Genomic DNA, 26,911 nt, shown 5'->3' with positions numbered 1-26,911 from the left:
TCATTCTAACCATCTTCTTCATTAGTGAGCCGTTTTTACTGCTAATTAACTTCTTTTGCTATAGTTTTAATTAACTTGACTCAGGCCCCTTAATTGTCTCTTTTTCCTTAATTAGTAGCCAAACAATAATGAGACATCAAACAAGCCACCATATGACAGAAAAAACAGAAAAATCAACAGATTTGGAAATGTCTGCTGTGGTAGAATGAGAGCAGCAACAGGCCATTGAATTAAATAACGGGCTTAATTAACAGCAAGAATCAGCTTCTCATTAAGAGACTGTTTGGAGTGAAATTGGTTGGAGTTTGAAATCCCAGTTTAGCTGGTCATCTGTTGGCTCGTTTCATGTCTCATTTCTGTTTGGCTGCCATTTAATGAAGAAACAAATCAATTCAGAGGACTGAATCCTTAAAAACAGTGCCATTAAAATGAAGGGAAAAGAAATTAATTAGCAGCGAAAACTGGTCGCTGATTAGGAAAAGGGTTAGAATGAAAACCTGTAGCCACTGCGGCCCTCCAGGCCGGAGTTTGACACCCCTGCTCTAGAGGAACCATCCATCCATTTTCCAATCCGCTGAATCCGAACACAGGGTCACGGGGGTCTGCTGGAGCCAATCCCAGCCAACACAGGGCGCAAGGCAGGAAACAATCCCGGGCAGGGCGCCAACCCACCGCAGGACACACACACACCCACACACAGACCAAGCACACACTAGGGACAATTTAGAATCGCCAATCCACCTAACCTGCATGCCTTTGAACTGTGGGGGGAAACCGGAGCGCCCGGAGGAAACCAACGCAGACACGGGGAGAACATGCAAACTCCACGCAGGGAGGACCCGGGAAGTGAACCCGGGTCTAGAGGAACCATCAAAAACCTTAATTCTGCAATGAATAATGAATTCTTCTCATCAATTGCTATTGTAATGACCTGTTTTATGATCAGAAAGATTAGCGTGAGAGTTTTAAATAATTACTGACATGTTACAGAATAGTTCGGGTAATTTGGTTCCCAGGGCACAAAGCCTACTGATGCTCACGTCCAAATTTTTTAGATTCTGCATTTTGGATTATAGATTTGTTTAAATATATCCCATTTTCTTTCATTAATACTTGCCCTAATCTTCATTGTTTTCTGCATATATCCAGTCAGCTGTGTTTTACATAGCGCTGCGCAGTGCAGCATCCCACTGGCCTCCAGTTCTTCCTGCTGGCTTGCATTGCGTGTGTTCTTGCTTCTGTAAGCCTGCTGAACTCCACACACCTGATGGCTTCATGTTGTGACCTACATTTACGTTTATTCGCTTAGCAGATGTTTTTGTACAAAGTAACTTAGAAAAAAAGGTGGACATGACAGAGTGAACACTCGTCTGGTGGAATGTTCTGGAAGAAGTGTTACTGGATAATAGATCATCACAAGCGAAGAGAAAACCAAACAGAACAATGCAAAACTAACATAGCCTGTCGTTATTGAGAAGGACCTATCAAAGTCATCATTAGTTGGAGAGATCTTCACAGGCTAAGAGAGTCTTGAAATGCTTCTTAAACACACAAGTCAACAGCCTGGATGGAGGTGGGCCCTCCTCTGAATAGAATCTGGATTGAAATTTGATGCCATGCAGAGATTTGGTCTGGTGATGCCACTCATCAGTAGACCTCACTGAGCGAGAGGAAGCATAGGACCACAGATCTGTCTCCATATTTTGTAACCAGTACGGGGTGCCACTGAGACTCAAATCCCAGATCCAGTAATATTCAACACAGTCATGGGTTTAGATAATGGACTTTGTTAATCCATTTTTAAAATGAAGCACAACCAATAACCATACAAACAAAGAACCTCTGTCCTCTCTTTCTGCCCACTGCCTCCTGACTCCCCAAGGTAGGGCAGAGGGCTCCTTTAATACTGGAACTGGAACAGTTCCCTGTGACTTGTGGGGAGCACTTCTGTGTTGTTTGAGAAACAGGGCAGTCCTCTTCTCAACAGCGCCCTCTTGTGGCACCCAAAGACCCCAACCGGGTTGCACTTCTGGACACCAGTTCCCATGAATCTCTGCAAGTCCCCAAGCTAGGATGCCACCAGTCAACCACTGCAATGTCACATATTGGAGATGGAACTGCTCCTGGTCTCCGGCTTCTACTTTTCCATCCCCTGCCACCTTTCATTTTGTACAGAGTTCAGGCCGTCGTCCAGCCGGGTTGCCCATCTGTCCTCCATGATACTCACAATAAATACAGTAGGTGCAGACTAGTGCAGACTATGTTTTGTCCTCGCAGGTGGCGCAGTGGTAGTGCTGCTGTTTTGCAGTAAGGAGACTGTGGAAGATTGTGGGTTCACTTCCCGGTTCCTCCCTGTGTGGATAGCACTTTGAGTACTGAGAAAAGCGCTATATAAATGTAATGAATTATTATTAGTGTTGATTGTCGAAATTTGTCAAAGCCTTCTTTGCAGCAAATTTTCTAGGTTTGCTGGTGGCCTTGCTCACCCAAATTTTTTCACCAAATGTGCAACCTGCTTAGATGAACCTCTTTTTTTTCCCAGCTCCCCATGATGATTTGTGAATCCAGCATGATATCGCAAAGCTGTAGCTGCAATGTTGGATGAGGATGACCCTACCTGATCTGCACTACCTGCCTGAATTTCAACACACTTACACAAAACGTTCACGCATGCGCATCTTAAGCGTACTCCACCTCACACTTTGTGGTGCTTCTTCATCTGCTTTATGCATGAGAAATAAATTCAGTTTTACCGCTTATATACATGCATGTGGAATGCAATGAAAAAAGAACAAAACTTGCATTATGTTTGTTTGAGGGGTATACTAGCTGACAATAACGAGAATACTTTGAAAATACTTCATTGTTCTGCATAGATGCATTGTAAATTGTGTCTTCACTGCTGGAGTAAGCATGTTAAGCCTCTCCCTATGTAGGACAGATCGGGTACAGTCCTCCATGTTTTTAAAGCTGATCCCTTGCATCACAGACTCTGTGGACGTTAGTTAGTCATAGTGATAGGAGCTCAGGAGACACAGAAAGGGACAAAAGACACAAAGTATAATTTGAACTCAGGGAGGAACGGTGGAGTATTGGTTAGCACTGCCACCTCACAGCTCAGGTTACATTTTTGGTCACAATAATCAGTCTAGCATAGCTGCTGGATGCTTCTCTAGCACCTATGGACACTTTAAAGACCATTATATTATATTACATTATATTATATTATATTATATTATATTATATTATATTATATTATATTATATTATATTATATTATATTATATTATATTATATTATGGGCGGCACGGTGGTGCAGTGGGTAGCACTGCTGCCTCGCAGTAAGGAGACCTGGGTTCACTTCCCAGGTCCTCCCTGCGTGGAGTTTGCATGTTCTCCCCGTGTCTGCGTGGGTTTCCTCCGGGCACTCCGGATTCCTCCCACAGTCCAAAGACATGCAGGTTAGGTGGATTGGCGATTCTAAATTGTCCCTAGTGTGTGATTGGTGTGTGGGTGTGTTTGTGTGTGTCCTGCGGTGGGTTGTCACCCTGCCCGGGATTGGTTCCTGCCTTGCGCCCTGTGTTGGCTGGGATTGGCTCCAGCAGACCCCCGTGACCCTGTGTTCGGATTCAGCGGGTTGGATAATGGATGGATGGATTATATTATATTATATATCCTCATTGACTTCCCCATTCCCGAACTCTTCTATATTTTCAAAGAACTTCTCTCATTACTATTGCTGACCCATTGACTCCTCTGTAGGAAGGCATGAAGAGTTTGAGCATAATATATGCTGATGATATGTGGTGGGCCAATGTAGTGATCTAGAAATCCCACCTGAGATTTTTCATAAAGCATGCAATTTTAAAGGACATTCTACCATAAAATTAATTTTTGTTCTAGAATACACCTACTGGTGCAACTTGGGCACATCTTCAGTGATGAACCCGGGGTCATAGGGTGTTTGGGGTCTTTAATCATCAGACCTCCTCGCCTGGGTGACCCCCTCAGAATCCACTACAGGATGTTCTTGGTGTCTCTTCTGGACTCCAGTTCTTGTACTCCAAGTAGTTTGAGAGTCCTCTGTAATGAATGGCTCACAAAGCCTCGGACCCCACCCACTTTGACATGCCTGATCGGTTCCACTTTTATTCACAAGAGCTATTTCAAGAGGTGATTTATTTTAACAATTATTTTCAAAAAACTACAAGTATTTGGGATGTTGTCAGCATATGACTGGATGACTTCACATGTGAATTGTGAACATGAAATGATTTCCTGGATATTTTTTGGTTGCACTGATCACCGTTATCTCCATTGTGCATGAAAACATGCGATTAAAATGTTTGCTCGGCCATCACTACAAATAACACGGATAAGTAACATGTTTCGATAGTGCTGACAAGTTGCATCAGTCAGGGATGAGTCACCCATAGTATGAGCTGGCTTTCAATCTTGCAAATTAGCAGCTTCACAGCCAGCAGCAGGGAAGCCTATAAAAACGGCAAGCCTGTAATGTCGCAAACAGAATTCTATCTGGTGTGCCATCTGAGAGCAGTCTTTTTAAAGATAGTGAACCATGCAAAAGAGCAAGGGATCCATTCTGGCTGGCGCTACATTGGTGTGAGAAGCAGGATTAAAAGAAGACATACCACTGATTTAGCAAAGCACAGAGTATTGTGGAGACTGCAGAGGACCTGCTTGGCTCTTCAGAGGAATTTCTAGTGTGGAATATGACCCGGACACAGACAGGCAGACACGTTAGTATTACCCCACACATGTTTATTCAGGGTCTCCATAATACAAAGCCACTCACAGACCCCCAATACCCCACAGTCCAGGCCAACACAATACCTTCTCTCTCTCTCTGTGTCTTCAGACCACCTCCTTCTCTCCTCCAGAAACCTTGTCCTTCTTCCACCCGACTCAAGTCCATCTCTGAAGGGAGGCGGCCCCTTTAAATAAGCACCCGGTTGTGCTCCAGGTGTGTTCCCGGCAATCTCCCACCAACACGCCCCAGTGTGGCGGAAGTGCCGTCTCTCTCCCCAGAAGCACTCCGGGTGTCCCTGTTCCTCTTCCCCCCAGCACATCCTGGTGTGGCAGAAGTGCTGAGGTCCAGGGTCCTCCAGGTATTGGGGTCCCCTTGGCAGTGACCACAGGCCCCTACAGCTCTGTACTCCGCGGTCCCCAGGGCGGTTGCCTCCTCGAGGTCTGGAGGAGGCACAAGCCCTCCTCCGGTCTTCTCGGGCATCCCGGCTGGGTATCACCCCCATCCGGGTACCACACTAGAGAATCTTGAGGCTGAAATCCAGGATCTAAAGTGCCATTATCAGCAACAGTACAAGGAGGAAGACAGCTGGGAGACGCTTATCCATTTGCAAATGAGCAGCTTCAGAGCCACCAGCAGGGTTACCTATAAAAACAGTAAGCCTGCAATGCTGCAAACAAAATTCATTCTAGTGCGGCAACTGTATACAGTCTTTTCAAGGATAGAGAACCACCCAAAAGAGACACTTAAAGAGCAAAGGATGCATTTCTGGCACTCGGCACTGGGGGGTGAGGGTGGGGGGGGGCATTGCTTTAAGTGGATTTCTGCAGTTTCTAAATCGTAAAATATGAGCCTAGAATTCCCAGGTGTGCTGCTAAAAACTATGGCATTCCTTGGCAACAGAGGTGTCAAATTCAGGTCCTGGAGGGTCACACACACTTCTTTCCACTAATTGTCTACATTACTACGTTAGCAGCAACAGTAGCAGTAGTCGCGATTACTGCTGCTAAATGAACATCCCTCATGTGCCTTCATTTTAATACCAATTGGCATCACTGACTGGGGAAAAAATTCAGGGCTTTGCATTTTAATACTCCCTCAGTCTCCTGGATCAAGGACTACCTGAACAACAGACTGAGGGACTGACGTGCCTCTGGGGGGTCTTTTCTGCACCCGGCAATCAGGCAATTCAATGCTTCCACCTGTGTACTCATTAAGTTTATTATTGATTGATTGATTGATTGGTATATTATATGTATATTGTATTAAAGGCATTCGACTGTGTCCCTCGGGAATCCTGTGGGGGGTACTCCGAGAGTATGGGGTACTGGACCCCCTGATAAGGGCTGTTCGGTCCCTGTACGATCAGTGCCAGAGCTTGGTCCGTATTGCCGGCAGTAAGTCAAACCCGTTTCCAGTGAGAGTTGTACTCCGCCAGGGCTGCCCTTTGTCACCGATTCTGTTCATAACTTTTATGGACAGAATTTCTAGGCGCAGCCAGGGTGTTGAGGGGGTCCAGTTTGGTGGACTCAGGATTGGGTCACTGCTTTTTGCAGATGATGTTGTCCTGTTTGCTTCATCAGGCCGTGATCTTCAGCTCTCTCCGGATCGGTTCGCAGCTTAGTGTGAAGCGGCTGAGATGGGAATCAGCACCTCCAAATCCGAGACCATGGTCCTCAGCCGGAAAAGGGTGGAGTGCCCTCTCAGAGTTGGGAGCGAGATCCTGCCTCAAGTGGAGGAGTTCAAGTATCTCGGGGTCTTGTTCACGAGTGAGGGAAGAATGGAGCGTGAGATCGACAGGCGGATCGGTGCGGCATCTGCAGTGATGCGGGCTCTGCATCGGTCTGTCGTGGTGAAAAAGGAGCTGAGCCATAAGGCAAAGCTCTCAATTTACCAGTCGATCTATGTTCCTACCCTCACCTATGGTCATGAGCTATGGGTAGTGACCGAAAGAACGAGATCGCGAATACAAGCGGCTGAAATGAGTTTCCTCTGCAGGGTGTCTGGGCTTTCCCTTAAAGATAGGGTGAGAAGCTCAGTCATTTTGGAGGGGCTCAGAGTAGAGCCGCTGCTCCTCCACATCGAGAGGAGTCAGATGAGGTGGCTCGGGCATCTGATCAGGATGACTCCTGGACACCTCCCTGGTGAGGTGTTCCGGGCACGTCCAACCGGGAGGAGGCCCCAGGGAAGACCCAGGACACGTTGGACGGACTATGTCTCCCGGCTGGCCTGGGAACGCCTCGGGATTCTCCCGGAAGAGCTAGAAGAAGTGGCCGGGGAGAGGGAAGTCTGGGCATCTCTGCTCAAGCTGCTGCCCCCGCGACCCGACCTCGGATAAGCAGAAGAGGATGGATGGATGGATGCATTACATGTCCTATTAGTTTGTATTCTTGCTTTTTTATGTTTCTGCTCTTCTGCATTTGAAGTTCCCCATGGGATTAATAAAGTTTATGTAATCTAATCTAATTTAATTTAATCTAACTGACTGGCTTTTTTTACGATTTTGACCCCTTTTGTGTTTAATTTTTTTCTTGGCCAATAGCAAGACTAGTCCAATGAGAATGGTCCAGGGATTCCTGGAATGCAGAGCTCATCGCTCCTCTGGATACCTTCCAGTTAAGCACACATCCATTTTTAGAGTGATATACCGTCTACTGCATTTTTATTATCTGACCATTGTTATTTATCTCATTATGACAATATCATAGCAATATCATAATATGCCATAATTTTCTAATTTGGCTCCTCAGATTAAAGAGTTTATGAGTATTTGGTATTTGGGTAACACACTTTAAAAAATCAAGGTGCCAGAGGGGTTCTTCGGAGAAATGTCATAAGGGGAACTATTTTTGGTTCCCAAAAGACCCATTCACATGAAGGATCCAGAAAGAACCTTTATTCATTTAGAACCAAAAACAAGCTCCATTCAGTAAATAACTACAAATTGATGGCAACAGATTTGTGAAATACCAATGGCTCACGATTTTAAAGGAACTCTTGCATACCGTATCACAGGCTAAGTCCAGGTTTTCATAATCTGTTACTGTCCTGCTAGGTTTTCTTCTGCATATTAAGCCGTTTCTTCAAAGCACAAAGAACCAAATTCATATGCAGAGAACCCTTCCTAGAATGAAAATGGTGCTTTGTCACGCAAACGTTCAATAAGGAACCACATAACCCAGTAATGAACCATAAAGTGCCATTAAAGGACCAGGATTTGTAAGAGAATCCGACAAGGCCGGACATCCTCGAAACACCATGCCGCTTTTTTGCTATGGCTCCTCCACACACTTCATTGATGGCTCCAACTGGATAGCGAAGGAAACGGAGAACGACGCGACTTCGGCTCCAGATCTTCGAAATCCTTGTCAGGTTTTCCATCCGCTTCTCCACGTCGGCTCTTTTTTTTCTTCTTCTTTTTCCCAGTGCGCGCGTGCGCGCGCGCCCTTGTGAGAGTGTGTGTATGTGCGCGTGTTGGTGTCCGCATAAATCGTGTGGTATTTCCTGGCCCCGTCTCCCCGTACAGCTGTGAGAGTGCGGCTGCAGCTTTTCAAAGATAAACTCATTTCGGCTTCAAAGCCAGGATTTTCGGACGCATTCCTCGATCACGATCACTCCATTGTTTTTTTTTTTTTTGTTTTTTTTTTTTTTGTTGAAGACTTGTGGAGCAGCGGGAGCTTCGCAGCCGTCCCTGAAGTAGGGGCACTAGCGAGCCGCGCTGATTCTACATCTCCGGTGGTCACTTTCTCCGTGTGACGTCTAAGTGACGGGGATTTCCTTTGATCGCCGAAGTTTTTTTTTTTTCTTTCTGGAGCAACACAGAACGGAGGGAACTTCCCATGCACGCAACTGGAATATAAGTGTGCGTGAGCGCGTGCGGAGCTCGCTCTGGATCGTACTGCTGTTTTCGTCTGGAGGTAAGAGGCACGGATTTTGATTGAATAAAAGCGTGGAATGTATTTGCGATCCTATAGGTCTCAGCTATAGTGCGGGTGAGATATGAATAAATAGAATTGGATTGAAAACGTTTCATCAACGCGGTTCTTCGTGCTGTCGTTTGGCTTTGCACGTTACGTGCTCATCTTTGCAATCAACGTGCTGGGGATGCAAATGGTGTTACGTTAGCTTTAGTTAAAACGGATCTGTCACCCAAACCGTGTGCGATGCCGAAATGACAGTCGTTAAAACGTTCCCCTTTTTAAGGCGGTCAACCCGTTATCTCTGAGATGAGAGACGCAGCATGTCCAGCTTTTGTCGCCTCATAAACCGCCGTATGCCGGGAAACTGGGACATCTGCACATGAGCGTTCGAATTATGTGAGGAGATGGCATCATTTTGGGTGCCACGGACGTTGGGATGGGGTGCTCAGCCGGCGGTCTGGGCACCACATCTTTTCTGTCTGCTTTTTTAGACGTTCTGCCACGTCGCTCTTCTCGAAAATTCTGTCTGGGGGACATGTTAAATGAAGCGGGGTATCTCGAGGTGCCACTCCTCATAATACACGGCACCCTCGCTTTTCCTTAATATAAAAAAAAAAGAAAAAGCGCACGGCGTACTTCTCTGTTCGGGATGGGTTGGCGCATCTGTAGCTAAATAAATCGTTGCCAGTATGCGTGCGTGAGTACATGCTAGTGTGTGTGCGCGCGTGTATGTATGTATGTATGTATGTATGTATGTATGTATGTATGTATGTATGTATGTATGTATGTATGTGTGTGCTTTGAGTAAATTTCCGTCTAAGGTGACCGACTGTCAAATCAATAAAGTGATGTTTGTCTAAGTGCGGAGTCGGGATCGCTTAACTGGGTGTCAGATCTCATTTGGAATAAATCGCGTGTTGTTGAGCTCCACGTTAGCCTCGTAGTGATGTCGTCTGGGGTCATTGAATTTCATAGCTGTCACCAGATAGCACATCCGCAGAAAAGAAAGCGAGTGATGCGAGATGAACATCGTTTCACGATCGCCGTGTCATTACAGGGTGAAGCCACATTTAATGGGTTCAATAAGAGGACTGTGAATGGGGCCTCCGGCGCTCCGTCTTGGTGACTGCCTTGTACGGCTCCCGCGATTAGGCAGGTTTGACAATTGAGTTGGGGTGGCAGGTTGAAATGTGCACGGATTTGATGTAGAATGAAATCGGGAAAGGCGAATGGTCGTATCGTCAGCAGTCACATTCTAAATTTACCAGACACACACACACACACACACGTCGCACCTCACAGCCGCGCCAGTTAAGAGCCGGACTCCCGGCACTGTTGATGAATGGAGTGAGGCGTGAGTGCGCGTGTGTCAGCGTGCGTGTGTCACACACTCCCGGATCTACGCGCAGCTGTGACAACGCTCACTCCTGCGTGGCGTTATCGGCCGTGGGATTCCTAGGTAGACGCATAGCGCGACACGCACGCTCACATTCATCAGTCGGGCAGCTCGACCTCGAAATCATAACGGCTAACTGTCACGACGCCGGGTTGGATGGTCCGCTCATGTCAACGGTATAGTGTGTGTGTATATATATGTATATATACATCCATCCATCCATTTTCCAACCCGCTGAATCCGAACACAGGGTCACGGGGTCTGCTGGAGCCAATCCCAGCCAACACAGGGCGCCAGCCCACCGCAGGGCGCGCACACACACACCCTAACACCAAGCACACACTACGGACAATTTAGAATCTCCAGTGCACCTAACCTCCATGTCTTTGGACTGTGGGAGGAAACCGGAGTACCCAGAGGAAACCCACGCAGACACGGGGAGAACATGCAAATATATATATATATATATATATATATATATATATATATATATATATATATATATATATATATATAATACTGTACTGTACTGTACTGTATATATGACACTTATGTTCGTGTCATTACTCATGCTACTTTGCGAAGAAAGGATGTACCAGGCAACATTTTTTTTTATCATTTCCCTATTTGCAGCCCACCCCCCTTCCACTCATTCCACTGCTAAATTGATGTGAAGGTCGTGAGGGGGCAAAGCATTTTCTTTACATTTACTTATTTGGCTGACCATCTTTATCCAAGGCAACTTACAACATTTATGATGCAATTTCGGGTTGGAGCCCAGGCAGGGTCACACAGTTTTCAGTAAAGCGGGATTTGAACCCACAACCTCAGGGTTTTGAAGTCCCATTTACATTCTTAAACCGTGAAATGTTGGGCTTTAATCAGGTGATGATTCCTCTTAGCTCGGTGATTTAAGTGGAAACAAATAACTGAAGGCTGCCAGGTCCTCCTCTCTTACAAATTTTTATACGATGTAATTGATTAGCTGTGAAGGCGGGAGGGGAGCGCTGTCGGAAGTATATTATATCGAATAGCTGGAGTATTTGGGGGTGTCCTTTAGAATTTTCAACAGGCTGTTTTATGTTGAGCTGGGGGTCCCCCCTTGGAGTTTTGTGCGTGCTAGTATAAATATATTGTTTGCTTCGAGGACCCTGGATCAGAGCACAAAGGTGACTGTGATAGAAATGTGAGTGAATTGGATAAGATGGTTTAAGAAATGGATGTATCAAATGGAGGTTTTGAAATGTTATTGCCCCTCTGCCTTATAGGTTCCAGGCACTGTATAGGTTTGGATTCTGACCTGGTTAAAGTTGGTGCTGAGTATTCACTTTCCAGTCTGTGCTGGTGTTTGATTTGTCCCTCACATCCCAGAGTTGAATGCATGCATGGCTGTTAGGTGGATTGTAGGACACTGACTAGGCACTTATCTCAGGTGTGCCTCTGAACAGCCGTTGCTTCATTGCTGCCCCACATATGGGCTCCATACTAAGAACATACACCATCACCCAATGGCAGTGAAAGAACCTACATCATCACCCAATGGAAGTTCAATGGCCTACATCATCACCCAATGGCAATCAAAGAGCCTACACCATCACCCAATGGCAATCAAAGAGCCTAGACCATCATCCAATGGCAATCAAAGAGCATACACCATCACCCAATGGCAGTCAAAGCACCTAGACCATCACCCAATGGCAGTTAATGAGCCTACACCATTACCCAATGGCAGTTAATGAGCCTACACCATCACCCAATGGCAGTTCTCTCCATCTGTTGCCTGCCACTGTATACATTTTATAGGTAAACGCATGAGGTAGAATGATTGAAGGAGAAGCCTGTGCGACGCAGTTGTTGATATCGGTGGTAGTGAGGGTGCGCAATTCTCAATCTCACTGTTTCACTTCCTGTCAGGAGCCCACGTGGCATGCTGTGTCCTCCACTTATCCGACACACTAAAATTCCGGAATGTTTCTCATCCTCCAGCATTGAGGCCTTGTTGCTCAGTCCTGTCCACTGCTAGGTGGTGGAAACGTTATCTGCGTGAACAAGCTGTGATATCGCCAGGTGGTCCTGTATGGTGAATTTGGTGAAGGATCCCGACACTGAGGTGGCCTGAAGAAAAACTGGAGGAACATTTGAAGTGTTCTGTCAAGGCCAACTCTATAGCTTGAGATACTTACTGGGGATCCCTCACTTTGGAGATGGATCTTCATTGAAAGAGTCCGTCACTTCAAACATCTCCCCTTCCCATGGTTCCCCTGGGTCTATCTTTCCCAAATTGGGGTTGCTGTCCCACTAGTGACAGAGATGAACAAATGAATTGACAGCACCATCATTGGATCAATGGGCGGCCATGGTGGTGGTTTGGCGATTCCGAATTGGCTGTGCAAGCTCGGCTATGTGTGTGATTGAGTTGGATGGACAGGCCTTCCATCCAGGGCTGGTTTGTGGCTTCAGCCTCACAATTCTAAACTGGCTTAAGAGGATTATTTTTTTAATCTATTTTTTGCACTTACATTATTTATTATCCAGTCACAATTTGATTCTTCTTATTCCGTTGTACAGCATAGGACGTCAACAAGGGATGGCCACTTTTGCTTGTCCCAGGAAAGCACTTCTTGCTGGTCCCATGAGTACGCTGCATGATTTGCTTCTTGCTCTGTGGACCATTTCCATGTTTATCCTGGCTGACCTCTTTGACGTTTTCCCTGAGGGTTCAATCTCAGGGCTTGACATGTGATGTTTGATATTGATTTGTGCATTGTGTGGCCAAGCTAGCTCCCCTTTCTCTTCCTCTTGATCTGGTTGTTGACATTTTCTTGTCCAGTTTCCCTCCATATTTCATCACTGCTTATGCTTTCATACCATTTGATGTTGAGGATTTGCCGCAGACGTCTGTTCATAAAGATCTGTGCGAGTGGGAAGTGGGAGTTCGGGGTGATGTTTTTAGATGGGTGCAGAATTGGCTCAGACACAGGAAGCAGAGGGTGATGGTGAGAGGAACCTTGTCAGAATTGGGTGATGTTAAGAGTGGTGACCAGCAGGGGTCAGTGCTGGGGCTGCTGCTATTTCTATATATAATCTTTATTTGGATCTTGATCTTTGTTTGGTGGCACGGTGGCACAGTGGGTAGCGCTGCTGCCTCACAGTTGGGAGATCTGGGGACCTGGGTTCGATTCCCAGGTCCTCCCTGCGTGGAGTTTGCATGTTCTCCTCATGTCTGCGTGGGTTTCCTCCTGGCGCTCCGGTTTCCTCCCACAGTCCAAAGACATGCAGGTTAGGTGGATTGGCGATTCTAAATTGGCCCTAGTGTGTGCTTGGTGTGTGGGTGTGTTTGTGTGTGTCCTGCGGTGGGTTGGCACCCTGCCCAGGATTGTTTCCTGCCTTGTGCCCTGTGTTGGCTGGGATTGGCTCCAGCAGACCCCCGTGACCCTGTGTTCGGATTCAGCGGGTTGGAAAATGGATGGATGGATGATCTTTGTTTGTCCGTGAATGAATGAGAAGAAGAAGCACTAGATGGCAGTAGAGAGACAGCTAAAACATAGGCATTGCATTAAGAATCTCCTCCAGGCTTATAGTACTGAAGACTGTAGTACTCCAGTCACACCTCAAAACACAGACATTCAAACTAAACAAATTGTTGTGCTTTAAATTAACTAATCTTTATATATAATCTTCATTTGGATCTTGATCTTTGTTTGTCCGCGAATTCATGTTCCCCTGACACTGACTTGGTTGTTACTTTTCTTTACAAACACTGTCGATACCACTCTTTGTGTTTAGATCTGGCGTCGACACCTGCTTCGTTGTCGAGACTGTGGTTTTTTGTGTTTCTATCCACCGTCGTTGGCAGCACTTCGTCCAAATCGAATGTTCACCCGCTTCTTGGAGTCGGCAGTCAGAGTATATAAGTCGGACACACTTCTGTGATTTTCCATCAGTCGGCTTTTGGAGTTCAAGAAAGAAACATTGGTTCTTCCTTACTCTTTGGATTGCCACAAAGCAACCTGCGAGATTGGAGAAAGGTTAAGAAGAGATCGTAAGAGGAAACGACAGTGTCGTGAAAACGAAACGGACTGTGAACGGAGAGAAGCAGAAATGCTCCTCCACCACCACATAATTACTATTCGGACAGTGATTCCGAATAGGCCGTTCCTATTGAATCAATGTCCAAGGGTTTTCTTTTGTAATTTTGTTTCCCTTATAAAAAATCATAATGCTGTGCGACGAAGGGCCCAGTTCACGACTGGCAGCCGCGTTTAAACAGGGAGCCCTTCACAGACAACTGTAACACGCAGAACATAGTTGTGCGCACATGGCTAGTTTTTAATATATATATAAATGATTTAGATAGGAATATAAGTAACAAGCTGGTTAAATTTACCAAGATAGGTGGATTGGCGGATAATTTGGAATCCATTAAATCATTACAGAAGGACTTGGATAGCACACAGGTTTGGGCAGATTTGTGGAAGATGAAATTCAATGCCAGTAAATGTAAAGGATTACACATAGGAAGTAAAAATGCGAGGTTTGAATACACCAGTGGTTCTCAATCTGTGGGGCAGGCCCCCCTAAGGGGGCGCGAAGTTACAAAAAGGGGGGTGCGAAGATGTGAAAAAAAGAAAACAAGAGTCAAAAATATGAAAAACCAGCAAGCCCCTGATTCTCGAAAAGAATCGCAAATCCATGAATGGCAATCACTTTGTGTTCCCTCCGATACTTGGAGGGATGAAATATCATGGAGGGTGGGTGCGTCCTGGGAAAGTTCATTTAATTAAATAAACATATTTGTTGGAGCTGTGACTCAGTTGTAGGCGCCGTCGTTTATTGTTTTTAGTCATGCAGTTTCGTCTTTGTGTCTCTATGGCTGTGTTGTCAGCGAGAAGTCGTTTGCTGACGGCGGCGGATTCGTGCGCTGAAGTGGCCATGTCGGTGGATCCAGGCATGGAGGGCTACATTACTAAACGAACGTGGTATATGCGGTGGTGTGGGCGGTCGCGCTCGGGCGGCTGTACAACCTGGCGTGTACGCTTTACCTCAGGTTTAGTTTACAGCTCGTAGCCATGGTCTGGACGTCTGGGGATTCCGTACTGTAATACTGTAATGTGATTCAAATATGCGTTGAATCGTTTCGTTTTGGTTTTCTCCGTGGCAGTGTCGTTAGCTATGGGCTCGGATTTGTATTTCCGTTGGTTGAGCTGTTTCGTTTCTGAACCATGACTCCTTTTGCCTGGGAGCTGTTTCGTCTTTGAGCCGTGAGTCCTCTGCCTGTGGTGTTTCAGAAGCGCGTTGTAGGCGGCAGTGCGCGTGTGCTTCGAAGTCTGGACGTCTGGGGATTCTGTAATACTGTAATGTGATTCAAATATGCGCTGAATCGTTTCGTTTTTGTTTTCTCTGTGGCTGTGTCGTTAGCTATGGGCTCGGATTTGTACAGCCTAAGCAGACGGCTGAGTCTGGTACATCTAATCTGTGTTTTCTGTGGCTGTGTCGTATCACACTGGTAGGCGATTCGTGACATCCGGTTTACAACGTTCTCGTCTCTGTGGCTGTGTCGTTAGCTATGGGCAGGCCACAGCAGACATTTCCAAATCTGTTGATTTTTCTGTTTTTTCTGTCATATGGTGGCTTGTTTGATGTCTCATTATTGTTTGGCTACTAATTAAGGAAAAAGAGACAATTAAGGGGCCAGAGTCAAGTTAATTAAAACTAAAGCAAAAGAAGTTAATTAGCAGTAAAAACAGCTCACTAATGAAGAAGATGGTTAGAATGAAAACATGCAGCCACTGCGGCCCTCCAGGACTGACTTTGCCCACCTCAGCTCTAGAGTGTGTCTCTTTCTCTTCTACAACAAGTAAGCCCGCGATTCGCCAGCGAATCGGAAATCCAAGAATGGCAATCAGTTTCTGTTCCGTCCGATATCTGGATGGATGACGTATCATGGAGGGTGGGTGCGTCTGGGGACATGCCATTTAATTACATACGCATATCTGTAGTAAAGCGGTCTCGTTTTGTGGAGACGTGATTCCGTTGCCTTTGCGGACACCGACTGCTGGCAGAGTGGAGCACAGCAAGTTCATCCCTGCGCCCTGTGTCCATATCCGGTTTATGCCGCGTTGTTTGGACGCCTGGGGATTCCGTACTGTAATACTGTAATGTGATTCACATATGCGCTGAATCCTCTCGTTTTTGTTTTCTCTGTGGCGGGCTCGTTGCAGTGCGCGTGCGCCTCGATGCGCCCTGCGTCCATAACCGGTTTGCAACCTTCGGTTAGTAATATGGATGCATCTATTGAAATCAAAACAAATTAACTTGGACTACATTCTGATACTAGAAAAATAAATATAGAGTTAGATAAATGTCGATAAAAGTTAAGTAGGTATAATAAAATCCATATTACTAAATGAGAATGGTAAACCGGATATGGACGCAAAAGACATAGTGGGCAAGTGCCACACAAAGCCCCCCCCCCCCCAGAGTGAAACGGGAGAGACTACGCACGTGCGCAGGCGCCACACCAGAGCAAAACGGGAGAGACTACGAACCGTCAGAGTAGGAAACAAAGTAAAACATCATAAAGAGGTTAAAGAACAGGGACAAACACATGGAGAGCAGGTTACAGAACAAAGCCCCCCTCCCCAGAGTAAAACGAGAGAGACCACGAACCGTCTGACCTGCCGAGATGGTACGGACACGCGTCTGAAACCGCAGAAGCAAAACTGTCTCGGCTCCAAACCAAACAGCTCAACAATTAACACAGCTTCGACACCGAGCCCGCGTGGACAGATCTAATGAACGTGGACACCTACAACGCGCGTCTCAAACTGTGTAGGCAAAGCAGGCACGGATTCAACATGACACAGCTCGAGTGACCGAGATACAAACACGCGCCTGCCTGGATATAATTAATGAACACAGGCGCCTACAACGTGCGTCTGAAATGCCGCAGACCAGGCAGGCACTGCTCCAAAAAGAAAGAGCTCGACTAAACGAGATACGAAGTGAAACGGGAAACACTACAGAGTCCGCAGTGCTCCACAATGCACCGCATAATAGTTCGGAAAGAGCTTCGTAGTAACAGTGGGGAGACCCAGAGTGACACGGGCGAACGCTCCGTATTAAACATACGTCATCCTCACACGTCCAAACTATACAGCATAGGTGAATCACATTACAGTGATGCATTATTAACAGTACGATAAACATCACAGTATCGCAAACAAATGAAAATTATTACTCGAAAAAGGGAAAATATATTCACCACAGACCAGGTGTCATTGAAACAAAAGCAGAATAAAGCGAGATCAGAAATGAAAGACAGAGTAGAAAGCAAAGTAAAACGTCATAAACAGGTTAAACGAGGGGGCCAAACACATGGACAGCAGGTTACAGATAATGAAGACCGGAATTCAAAAGCTTCAAAAACAAAAGCTCGACTGACCGAGATACAAACTGCAACGAGAAACACTACGGGGTCCGCAGTAGTCCACAATACACCGCATAATAGTACGGACGGAGCTCCGTATTAACAGTGGGTGGCCCCAGAGTGACACGGGCGAACGCTCCGTATTAAACGTGCGTCATCCTCACACGTGGCTGCCTAGCGGGCACGGGTTCAAAACGCTGGGGGTAGGCGAGCAAAGCGAGCAGGGGGCGGAGCCCCCTTGTATGCATCTATGATAAATCATTAATTAAAAAAGAACAAATTGGTATTAATGAGATCCTTTCAAAAAAACGTTGGGGAGGTGGCGCGATTAAAACTGTTATGAAAACTCGAGTCGCAAATACTTAAAAGTTGAGAAACGCTGGAATGCACAATGGGTGGTCGGAAAATCGAGAGTCCACCTTATGACAGGGGTGCCGAACTCCAGGCGTGGAGGGCCGCAGTGGCTGCAGGTTTTCATTCTAACCCTTTTCGTAATAAGTGACCAGTTTTCACTGCTAATTAACTTCTTTTCTTTAGCCCTGTTTTTAAGGATTCAGTCCCCTGAATTGATTCTTTTCTTCATTAAATGACAGCCAAACAGAAATGAGACATGAAACGAGCCAACAGATGACCAGCTAAACTGGGGATTCACACTCCAGCCAATTTCACTCCAACCAGTCTCTTAATGAGATGCTGATTCTTGCTGTTAATTAAACCCGTCATTTAATTCCATGGCTTTCATTCTGCCACGGCAGACATCTCCAAAACTGTTGATTTTCTGTTTTACTGGGACTTTCACCTTACTTTATTTTCAGCTATTGTGTGATGGGTACAGGTGAGCTGGTCATGTGCCAGCTTGTTTTGTGTCTCATTATTGTTTGGATGCTAATTAAGGAAAAAGAAACAACTAAGGGGCCTTAGTCAAATTAATTAAAACTAAGGTAAAAGAAGTTAATTAGCAGCAAAAACTGATCACTGATTAAGGAGATGGTTAGAATGAAAACCTGCACCCACTGTGGCCCTCTAGAACTGGAGTTTGACACCCATGTCTTATGAGAAGGATTTAGGAGTCATAGTGAACTCTAAGCTATCGACTTCCAGACAGTGTTCAGAAGCCATCAAGAAGGCTAACAGAATGTCAGGTTATATAGCGCCTTGACATGTGGAGTACAAGTCACAGGAGGTTCTGCTCAAGCTTTATAACACACTGGTGAGGTCTCCAGGCTACAAAAAGGAGATAGCAGCACTAGAAAAGGTCCAGAGCTAGAGGGGATGAGTTATGAGGAAAGATTAAAAGAGCTGAGCCTTTACAGTTTAAGCAAAAGAAGATGTGGGGCAGCACGGTGGCGCAGTGGGTAGCACTGCTGCCTCGCAGTTAGGAGACCCGGGTTTGCTTCCCGGGTCCTCCCTGCGTGGAGTTTGCATGTTCTCCCCGTGTCTGCGTGAGTTTCCTCCAGGCGCTCCGGTTTCCTCCCACAGTCCAAAGACATGCTTATTAGGTGCATTGGAGACTCTAAATTGTCCTTGGCGTGTGTGTGTGTGTGTGTGCGTGCCCCTTCTCGGGGTTTGTTTCCTGCCTTGCGCCCTGTGCTGGATGGGATTGGCTCCAGCAGACCCCCGTGACTTGTGTTAGGATATAGCAAGTTGGAAGATGACTGACTGACTGACATGACTGACAGTTGTGTTGCGAACTAGAGAGTTCCTAAGCATTGGAGTCCCAAAATACTCCAAAATGCTGGTGGAAAACCCCAGCTTGTCATGAACAGGTTCAATGAAGAATCCTTTGATTTATTTGTAATGCTGTGTAAGAAAAAATAAGCTCCAAGGGGTAAAAGAGGCAAAAAGGACTTGCTAACAACAACAATCCAGAGGCAAACAAATCAAAGAATGATTAAAAAATAAACAGAGCTAATGGGGTCAAAACGCCAGTAATCACAGAAGCATAAGAATAATCAGAAATCCAAGAAAATTCACGAGCACCAGTGCTTTCAATGAACCGCAAGGGACTGTGGGTTTTCCTCTGCCTTTACAGCGCAGAGGACTGTCCCTTGCAGTGATGGGCAAGTGGGCTCACTTCTTGGGGGATCATCCACAAAATACAAGGAACATGGCAGGTGTAGCTGCGTTTTTCCCAAAGTTTCTAAAATTCTGCAGCTCAAACTCAAAAAAAATGGGATTCAGCAAAGGCCTGACGTGCAGAAATGATTCCACAGACAAAATATCTTCGTTTTTAAAAGTTTAGTTAAGTTTCAAAGTAAAACAGTTCACACAAAAAAAAGAAGAAAAATTAAAATAGCAAAAAAAAGGAAAAAATTATAATAAGAAAAATGTAGTTCTGAGCTTAATCTTGTTACAGCTTAAATCATTATTAATTACTTACAATTTCTGAACCATTTCAAACCGGTCAGAAAACTGTATGCTTATCCCATTTCTAAACTTAAAATGGGTTTATCAAGTCCCTCTTTACTGGGACCTGTTCTAAACACAACTGAGTTTATTATCACACTGTTTCTCAATTATAGCAAGAAGATTCTATCTCTTCCTAACTTATAGGGGGAAAAGACTATACCATTGTCTCTGACTATAGAAGAAATTATGTTCTATTCAAATAAAGCAAACATTAATATGAGTTTAACTCAAAACTTTAACTTTCTAAAATTGGCTCTTACAGCAGGAGATCCATCCATCCATCCATTTTCCAACCCGCTGAATCCGAATACAGGGTCACGGGGGTCTGCTGGAGCCAATCCCAGCCAACACAGGGCACAAGGCAGGAACCAATCCCGGGCAGGGTGCCAACGCACCGCAGAACACACACAAACACACACCAGGGCCAATTTAGAATCGCCAATCCACCTAACCTGCATGTCTTTGGACTGTGGGAGGAAACCCACGCAGACACGGGGAGAACATGCAAACTCCACGCAGGGAGGACCCGGGAAGCGAACCCAGGTCCCCAGGTCTCCCAACTGCGAGGCAGCAGCGCTACCCACTGCACCACCGTGCTGCCCACAGCAGGAGATGCTCTTTGATAATAAGAAAGTAAATGAACAGCAATGGTAAAGGAGACAATGAGCATGACAAACATTTGAGCCCCATGCTTGGGGGTCTCTGGCTGAAAAATAGTCTCTTCCTTAACGCTAGAATTACCAGAGCCTACGAAAAAACTCGTAAATCCGTCCCACCTTAAATCGCGTCTTAAATCCGTTTGCACCTCTCCGCCAGAGTCCTTTGTCATCTAAATGTGCTGATAAACACAAGCTACTAGCAGCCAGCTATTCCATCCCCCCAGCGACTTAGAATGAACTTCTCTCCTAGCTCATGGCTTGCCTTGATTTGATTATCTGGGATTGAAGTGGAGTTTTAGAGTGGAAATAATATAGTGTTATTTGGAATACACGCATTTCATGTGTGTTCCGTTTCTATAGTAGTCTGTGCAAACACATTTTTAAAACAGAAACGTTTTTCATATTCTAATAGTAAATGACAAAATGTAGGGATAAACTATATAACGTATGAAGCCTGAAGTCCATATATCAAAGAAACACTTTCACAAAAGGTACAAATAAGAGAACACGTGCGCTTTTATTCAAAAATATAACTGCACAAAAAAAAAAAAGCCGCGTTCGCATGCCACATTGACACTCTTACTACATCCGACGCGGTGGCGTAATGGTATCAGCTCCTGACTGGGAATCAGAGGGTGGCGAGTTCAATCCCGCACGGCTCCACTTCGAGAAGTGAACTGCTCTTATTCTTACAATTTTAGAATAACAACATAAATTTGATTTCAGTCTGTAACAGCCGGTGTAACTTATGATACTGGTAAAGGTTAGCTTTTTTTTTTTTTTTTTAATTCACTTTTCATTCTCGCAGTCGCATTCAGAATCAATCCATACAACCCCATCTGACACAGCTGGTTTCACATAAATAAAATTGCACTTTTATTCAAGACTATAACCGAAGAATAAAGAAAGCAAGTTACAGTTGGTGGTTGATACGACAGCTTGTGTGGTGCAATGCTAAGAACTGCTGATTTCAAGTGACGGTGAGATACGAAGAAGGCAGCTTCGCCAGCGTTTGTGTGTCAGAACCCTTTTTTGGGGAGCGTTAGTATGCATCGTGGTACACTGCAGACCTATAGCGCGTCTTTATGTCAGATGGGGTTGTATGGATTGATTCTGAATGCGACTGCAAGAATGAAAAGTGAATTAAAAAAAAAAAAAAAAAAGCTAACCTTTACCAGTATCATAACTCCACTTCAATCCCAGATAATCAAATCAAGGCAAGGCATGAGCTAGGAGAAGTTCATTCTAAGTCGCTGGGGGGATGGAATAGCTGGCTGCTAGTAGCTTGTGTTTATCAGCACATTTAGATGACAAAAGACTCTGGCGGAGATGTGCAAACGGATTTAAGGTGGGACGGATTTACGAGTTTTTTCGTAGGCTCTGGTAATTCTAGTGTTAAAGGGTGGCTTCCAGACACCACAACCCACTCTCATAAGTCAAAAATTCACACTTTTTCCCCCATGGTAAAGGCAAGAATGGAAGACTTTAGCCAAGAGGGACAGACAAATTGAGAAGATTTTGGCCTAGTGGGGTAGATGAGGTGAGAAGGCTTTGGTCCAATAGGAACAAGAAGGTGAAAAAACAGTGGGTCCTATCTGGGGACAACCCTGGAGCACCCTCTCCTGAGAACACAGACAGTAACTCTGGAGTGGTCCCACCTGGCAGTCCCAACAAGGCAGACAAGACAGGCAGACCACCTTCTGGTGGTCTCAACAGGGCAGACGAGACAGGCAGTTGGACATTATCCCACTCCCCTTTCTGGCAGCAAGGACTCGACAAGTCAGAAATATATTAGCTTATGGTTTGGTGTAGGTGATGGTTTGTCGCTTCCCTGGTCGGCTTCATCTTCCACGTGCTTGTCTTCCTTTGTTCAGGAGCTCTTGTCCTTTGTCACCTCGGTCACACCTCTGGTTGTGGACAGTACTGTGGTTTGCTCTTTGAGGCTTTCACATACAGTGTCCTCGGTTGCTAGTAAAATTACACCTGCTGGGATAGCTGGAGATCATTCGATTCATTGTTAGAAGCACAAACACATGGCTTTTATGTAAGTTTCACTCCTGCTCTTGCATTTGCTTACCAAGGTTTGGACTCGTGGCCCCCCTCATGTAACTCCAGTACAGACTGGTCACCTTTCCATTACCATTCAGAGTTAAAGGGATCACTCCAGCTTTTGTTACGACCACACCCTGGGCTACTGGGTCCCTGGTCCAGACAGCAGAAGTTACGGGCATGGCGAGCAGTGAGCTTGATAGAGTGAACACAGATTTGGGGTGTGCTGGGGGTTTTTAAAGGGTAGAAGAAACGTCTTAGGCAGGGGTGGCGAACTCCAGGCCTCGAGTGCCGCAGTGGCTGCAGGTTTTCATTCTTACCATCTTCTTAATTCGTGACCAGTTTTTGCTGCTTTTAATTAACTTGACTCAGGCCCCATAGTTGTTTCTTTATCTTTAATTAGCAGCCAAACAATAATGAGACACAAAACGAGCCGCCACATGACCAGCGCCCCTGTGCCCATCACACAATATCTGAAATTAAAGAGAGGTGATGGTCTTGGTAAGGCTGATCTCTCAGGTCACCAAAACATTTTGACAGTGCTCTTAGAAAGAACAGAAAAACCACAGTTGTGTGCTGTGGCAGAATGAGAGCAGCAACAAGCCATGGAATCAAGTAACGGGTTTAATTAACAGCAAGAATTGGCTTCTCATTAAGAAACTGGTTGGAGTGAAATTGTTTGGAGTTTGAAGCCCCCAGTTTAGCTGGTCATCTGTTGGCTCGTTTCACATCTCATTTCTGCTTGGCTGTCATTTCATGAAGAAAGGAATCAATTCAGAGGGCTGAACTCTTCTAACAGGGCTATTAAAGTGATGGGGAAAAAGTTAATTAGCAGTGAAAACTGGTCACTGATTAGGAAAAGGGTTAGAATGAAAACCTGTAGGCACTGCGGCCCTCCAGGCCCGGAGTTCGCCACCCCTGGTCTTAGGGGTCGTTTATACTTCATGCTCAGAACACGTATGTGCACGCATCATGCCTACCCCTCGTTGCCAGCGTTTATTTGACGCGTCCTCTCACCAGGTCCACAGAAATTAACATGACACGTGTGCGAGTTGCAGTACCAGCAAAAAGTCAGGGGGTGCAGTGTGCTAAAAGTTGGAATGTGTCGTCAGAATCTCTGTTTACTATCGACATGTGACAGAAAGACGGTATGTGGATCCTATGGGATCGATGTGCGCGCTTTGATGGTTGAGCAGGCGTCACATCACGTGAAGTATAAACCTGGCCTTACCATTGGTGCACGTATGCCCATCCTTTACGGTTGGCTGTTGGATCGCCGTTTTGTCCATCAAGGTTGCCAGTTGTTGAGTTATGGTCTCTGGTCCCTAAGTCTTTAGATGATGCCTCCCAGAGACATGTCTGGGGTCTCGCCTGGGCTTGTGGCTGAGGCTGGCAGCAGCTTAAGCCAAGGGCTTGTGGTCCAGGAGGAGCAATAATCGTCAATGCCATTCTGTCCTGCACCATCCTGGCTCCGCCTGCGCAACGGAAAAAAGCGGATTAGGATAAAAGATAGGGTGGCTGGGTGGATTTGTTTTGGAGTGGGCAGACGTGCATGCAAACTCGTTACAAATGACTTTTAAAATGTAAGCTTTGTGGATTTACTCAAATAAAATGTTTTTGCTGCTGTCGCATTAAGCCTGACTTTCTGATATGGTGCTTGCAGCTGTCTCATCTCCAGCAATACCAGGCCATGCCAGCCCAGCAGCTGCGATGCTAAATTCCCCCTCGCTCTGCACCAACCCCCCCGCCAGCAGCACACATATGTTTGGCTCAGCTGCTCTACAGCATGTTTCTTGTTACTATGCTCCCCCCACACTCAATCTCCGAGACTTTGTCAATTGTGAAAACTTGTAAAAAAAAAAATCACAATCGCAAAAAAAAAAAAAAATACGATTACTCCACAGTTCTTGAAAATGAACACGAAGCAGATAACGTGCCGCCTCAGCAGTGGGTATGACGGCTTGCAGTTTCCCTGTGTGTAAAATTTGGGAGTTTTGGGTACTTTTATTATAGCATGAAGCAAAGTCGGGCGGCGTGGTGGCACAGTGGTAGCTCTGCTGCCTCACAGTAAGGAGACCAGGGGTTTGCATCCAAGGTCCTCTCAGTGTGGAGTTTGTATGTTCTCCCCGTGCCTGCTTGGGTTTCAGTCCACAGTCCAAAGACTTGCAGGTTGGGTTGGTGTCTCTAAATTGGGCCTTGTGTGTGGTTGGCATGTGTGTGTGTGTGTGTGTGTGTATACTCGCCCTGTGATGGACTGGCATCCACTTCAGAGTTTGTTCCTGTCATGTCCCCTATGATATCTATCTATCTATCTATCTATCTATCTATCTATCTATCTATCTATCTATCTATCTATCTATCTATCTATCTATCTATCTATCTATTTATCTATCTATCTATCTATCATATAGTGCCTTATCTATCTATCTATCTATCTATCTATCTATCTATCTATCTATCTATCTATCTATCTATCTATCTATCTATCTATCTATCTATCTATCTATCTATCTATCTATCTATCATATAGTGCCTTATCTATCTATCTATCTATCTATCTATCTATCTATCTATCTATCTATCTATCTATCTATCTATCTATCATATAGTGCCTTTTCTATCTATCTATCTATCTATCTATCTATCTATCTATCTATCTATCTATCTATCTATCTATCTATCTATCTATCTATCTATCATATAGTGCCTTATCTATCTATCTATCTATCTATCTATCTATCTATCTATCTATCTATCTATCTATCTATCTATCTATCTATCTATCTATCTATCTATCTATCTATCTATCATATAGTGCCTTTTCACTCTTTGTACCTCCTCTTTCTGACTGTGTGTCTCCTCATTTGCTTGGCTCATTTTCGGTTTTGTTATCGATGGTTCCAGGGGGACCGTGGAGCCAACTCAGACGGTCACACAATACCAATGGGCTCCTGATTTTAGAAGGACTCTTTTCTGCTTTCAGTGGCCCAGGCCAAGCATCAGGTGTTCTTCATCTGTTTTTGCCTACTAGATATGAACGCTTTATCCTCCTATTAGGACCATTTTCAAAGCCCCCAAAAGAACAATTTCATAGGCAAAGAACCCTTGCCTATTAATTGGGTCTATGAGAACCCCCCCCTCCCCCCCAACCCACTACCGTGCCATCTCAGAATTTGTCATTTTTATTGTGTTCTTACACAGTAGGATGACCAAAAATGGGAGTGGGGGGGTTGGTTTTGTGCCATCAGAGGTCATCAGAACTGTGGACCCCCCTAAGAGGTGTATTTTCCTCTTGAAATGCAACTGCCTGCATTTTTTGTTTTGCTTTTTCCTGTTCTCAGCTCTTCATATCTCAACTTGTATGTTAACAGACGGAATGGAACATGCAGTCCTAAATAAAATGCAAATAAAAGCCAAGTTAAAGATAAGGAGCCATTAATAGTTCTTATCTTTTCTAAATAGCCACTTCTTTCAGTTCCTCTAGAAGTCTTAAGATATTTTATTATGTCTGGTGGCTAATCAAGGGCAAGCAGAACTTTTATGTTATAGCAACACATTCTCGTTTATTCAACATGATAAAAATACAGATAAACATTGATCACATCTCTGATGCAACTGTTGTGACCAGTAGGGGGGCACCACTGAGCCCCTAAACCCCAAGACATGGGTTCAGACACAAGATGATTTTATTTTACAGTATCTTCACAGACCCCCAAGTCCTCTTCCACAATGGTATAATACAATAATATGATTATGGTTATTTCATAACTCCTCCACTCTCCTCCCAACTCTGTAAGACAAGATGGAATCTGGGAGCACTTCCAGTGTCACAGAGCATTGCACCTTGCAGATGTCCCTCAAAGCAGGGGCAAGGATCTGCTGATGGCCCCCAGGAACCCCCAGCGGGCTGTCTCATGGGACTCCAATTCCCAGCCATCCCTTCATGTATTCATATAGTAGTTCCCCTAGGGGATTGCTGCCATCACGTGTACCGAGAGAACACAAAATCCGGGTCCGCAGACACCTTCTGTTCTTCTGATTAGGCATCAAGGTCTGGTGAGGAACCAGCACCCATCCCAGCCGGTATGCCATTCCATCTTTGACCTTCTGTTATGGCCTCCCATCCCAGTAAGAAACCAAACCTCATCCAAGTCAGAACATCAGTCCATCTCAGTCCTTCCCTTTACTGCCTCCCTCTTGGGCAAGGAACCATCATCCATTCAGGTCGGGATACCCATACAGCCCATATGACCTTCACATTGTGCTAAGCAGTGGTCTTCAA

General features: G+C 45.4%; 1 protein-coding gene across 2 annotated transcripts in view; it reads left to right on the top strand.

Moving 5' to 3' along the window:
* Positions 1–8,224: 8,224 nt before the first annotated feature.
* The window catches only part of osbpl5 (oxysterol binding protein-like 5), a 277,145-nt gene continuing 258,458 nt past the window's right edge, over positions 8,225–26,911 (top strand). The window contains exon 1 of one of the 2 annotated variants that reach the window (XM_051923427.1): positions 8,225–8,684. The gene's annotated coding sequence lies outside the window, so the exon portion shown is untranslated. The remainder of the gene's footprint in view (positions 8,685–26,911) is intronic. The other variant, XM_051923425.1, reaches the window with a different exon arrangement.

The sequence above is a fragment of the Erpetoichthys calabaricus genome, chromosome 2 (genome assembly GCF_900747795.2).
Source record: "Erpetoichthys calabaricus chromosome 2, fErpCal1.3, whole genome shotgun sequence".
Classification (NCBI taxonomy): domain Eukaryota; kingdom Metazoa; phylum Chordata; class Cladistia; order Polypteriformes; family Polypteridae; genus Erpetoichthys; species Erpetoichthys calabaricus.
The sequence above is the reverse complement of the archived record's forward strand: the minus strand, read 5'-3'. Positions and strand labels throughout refer to the sequence as shown.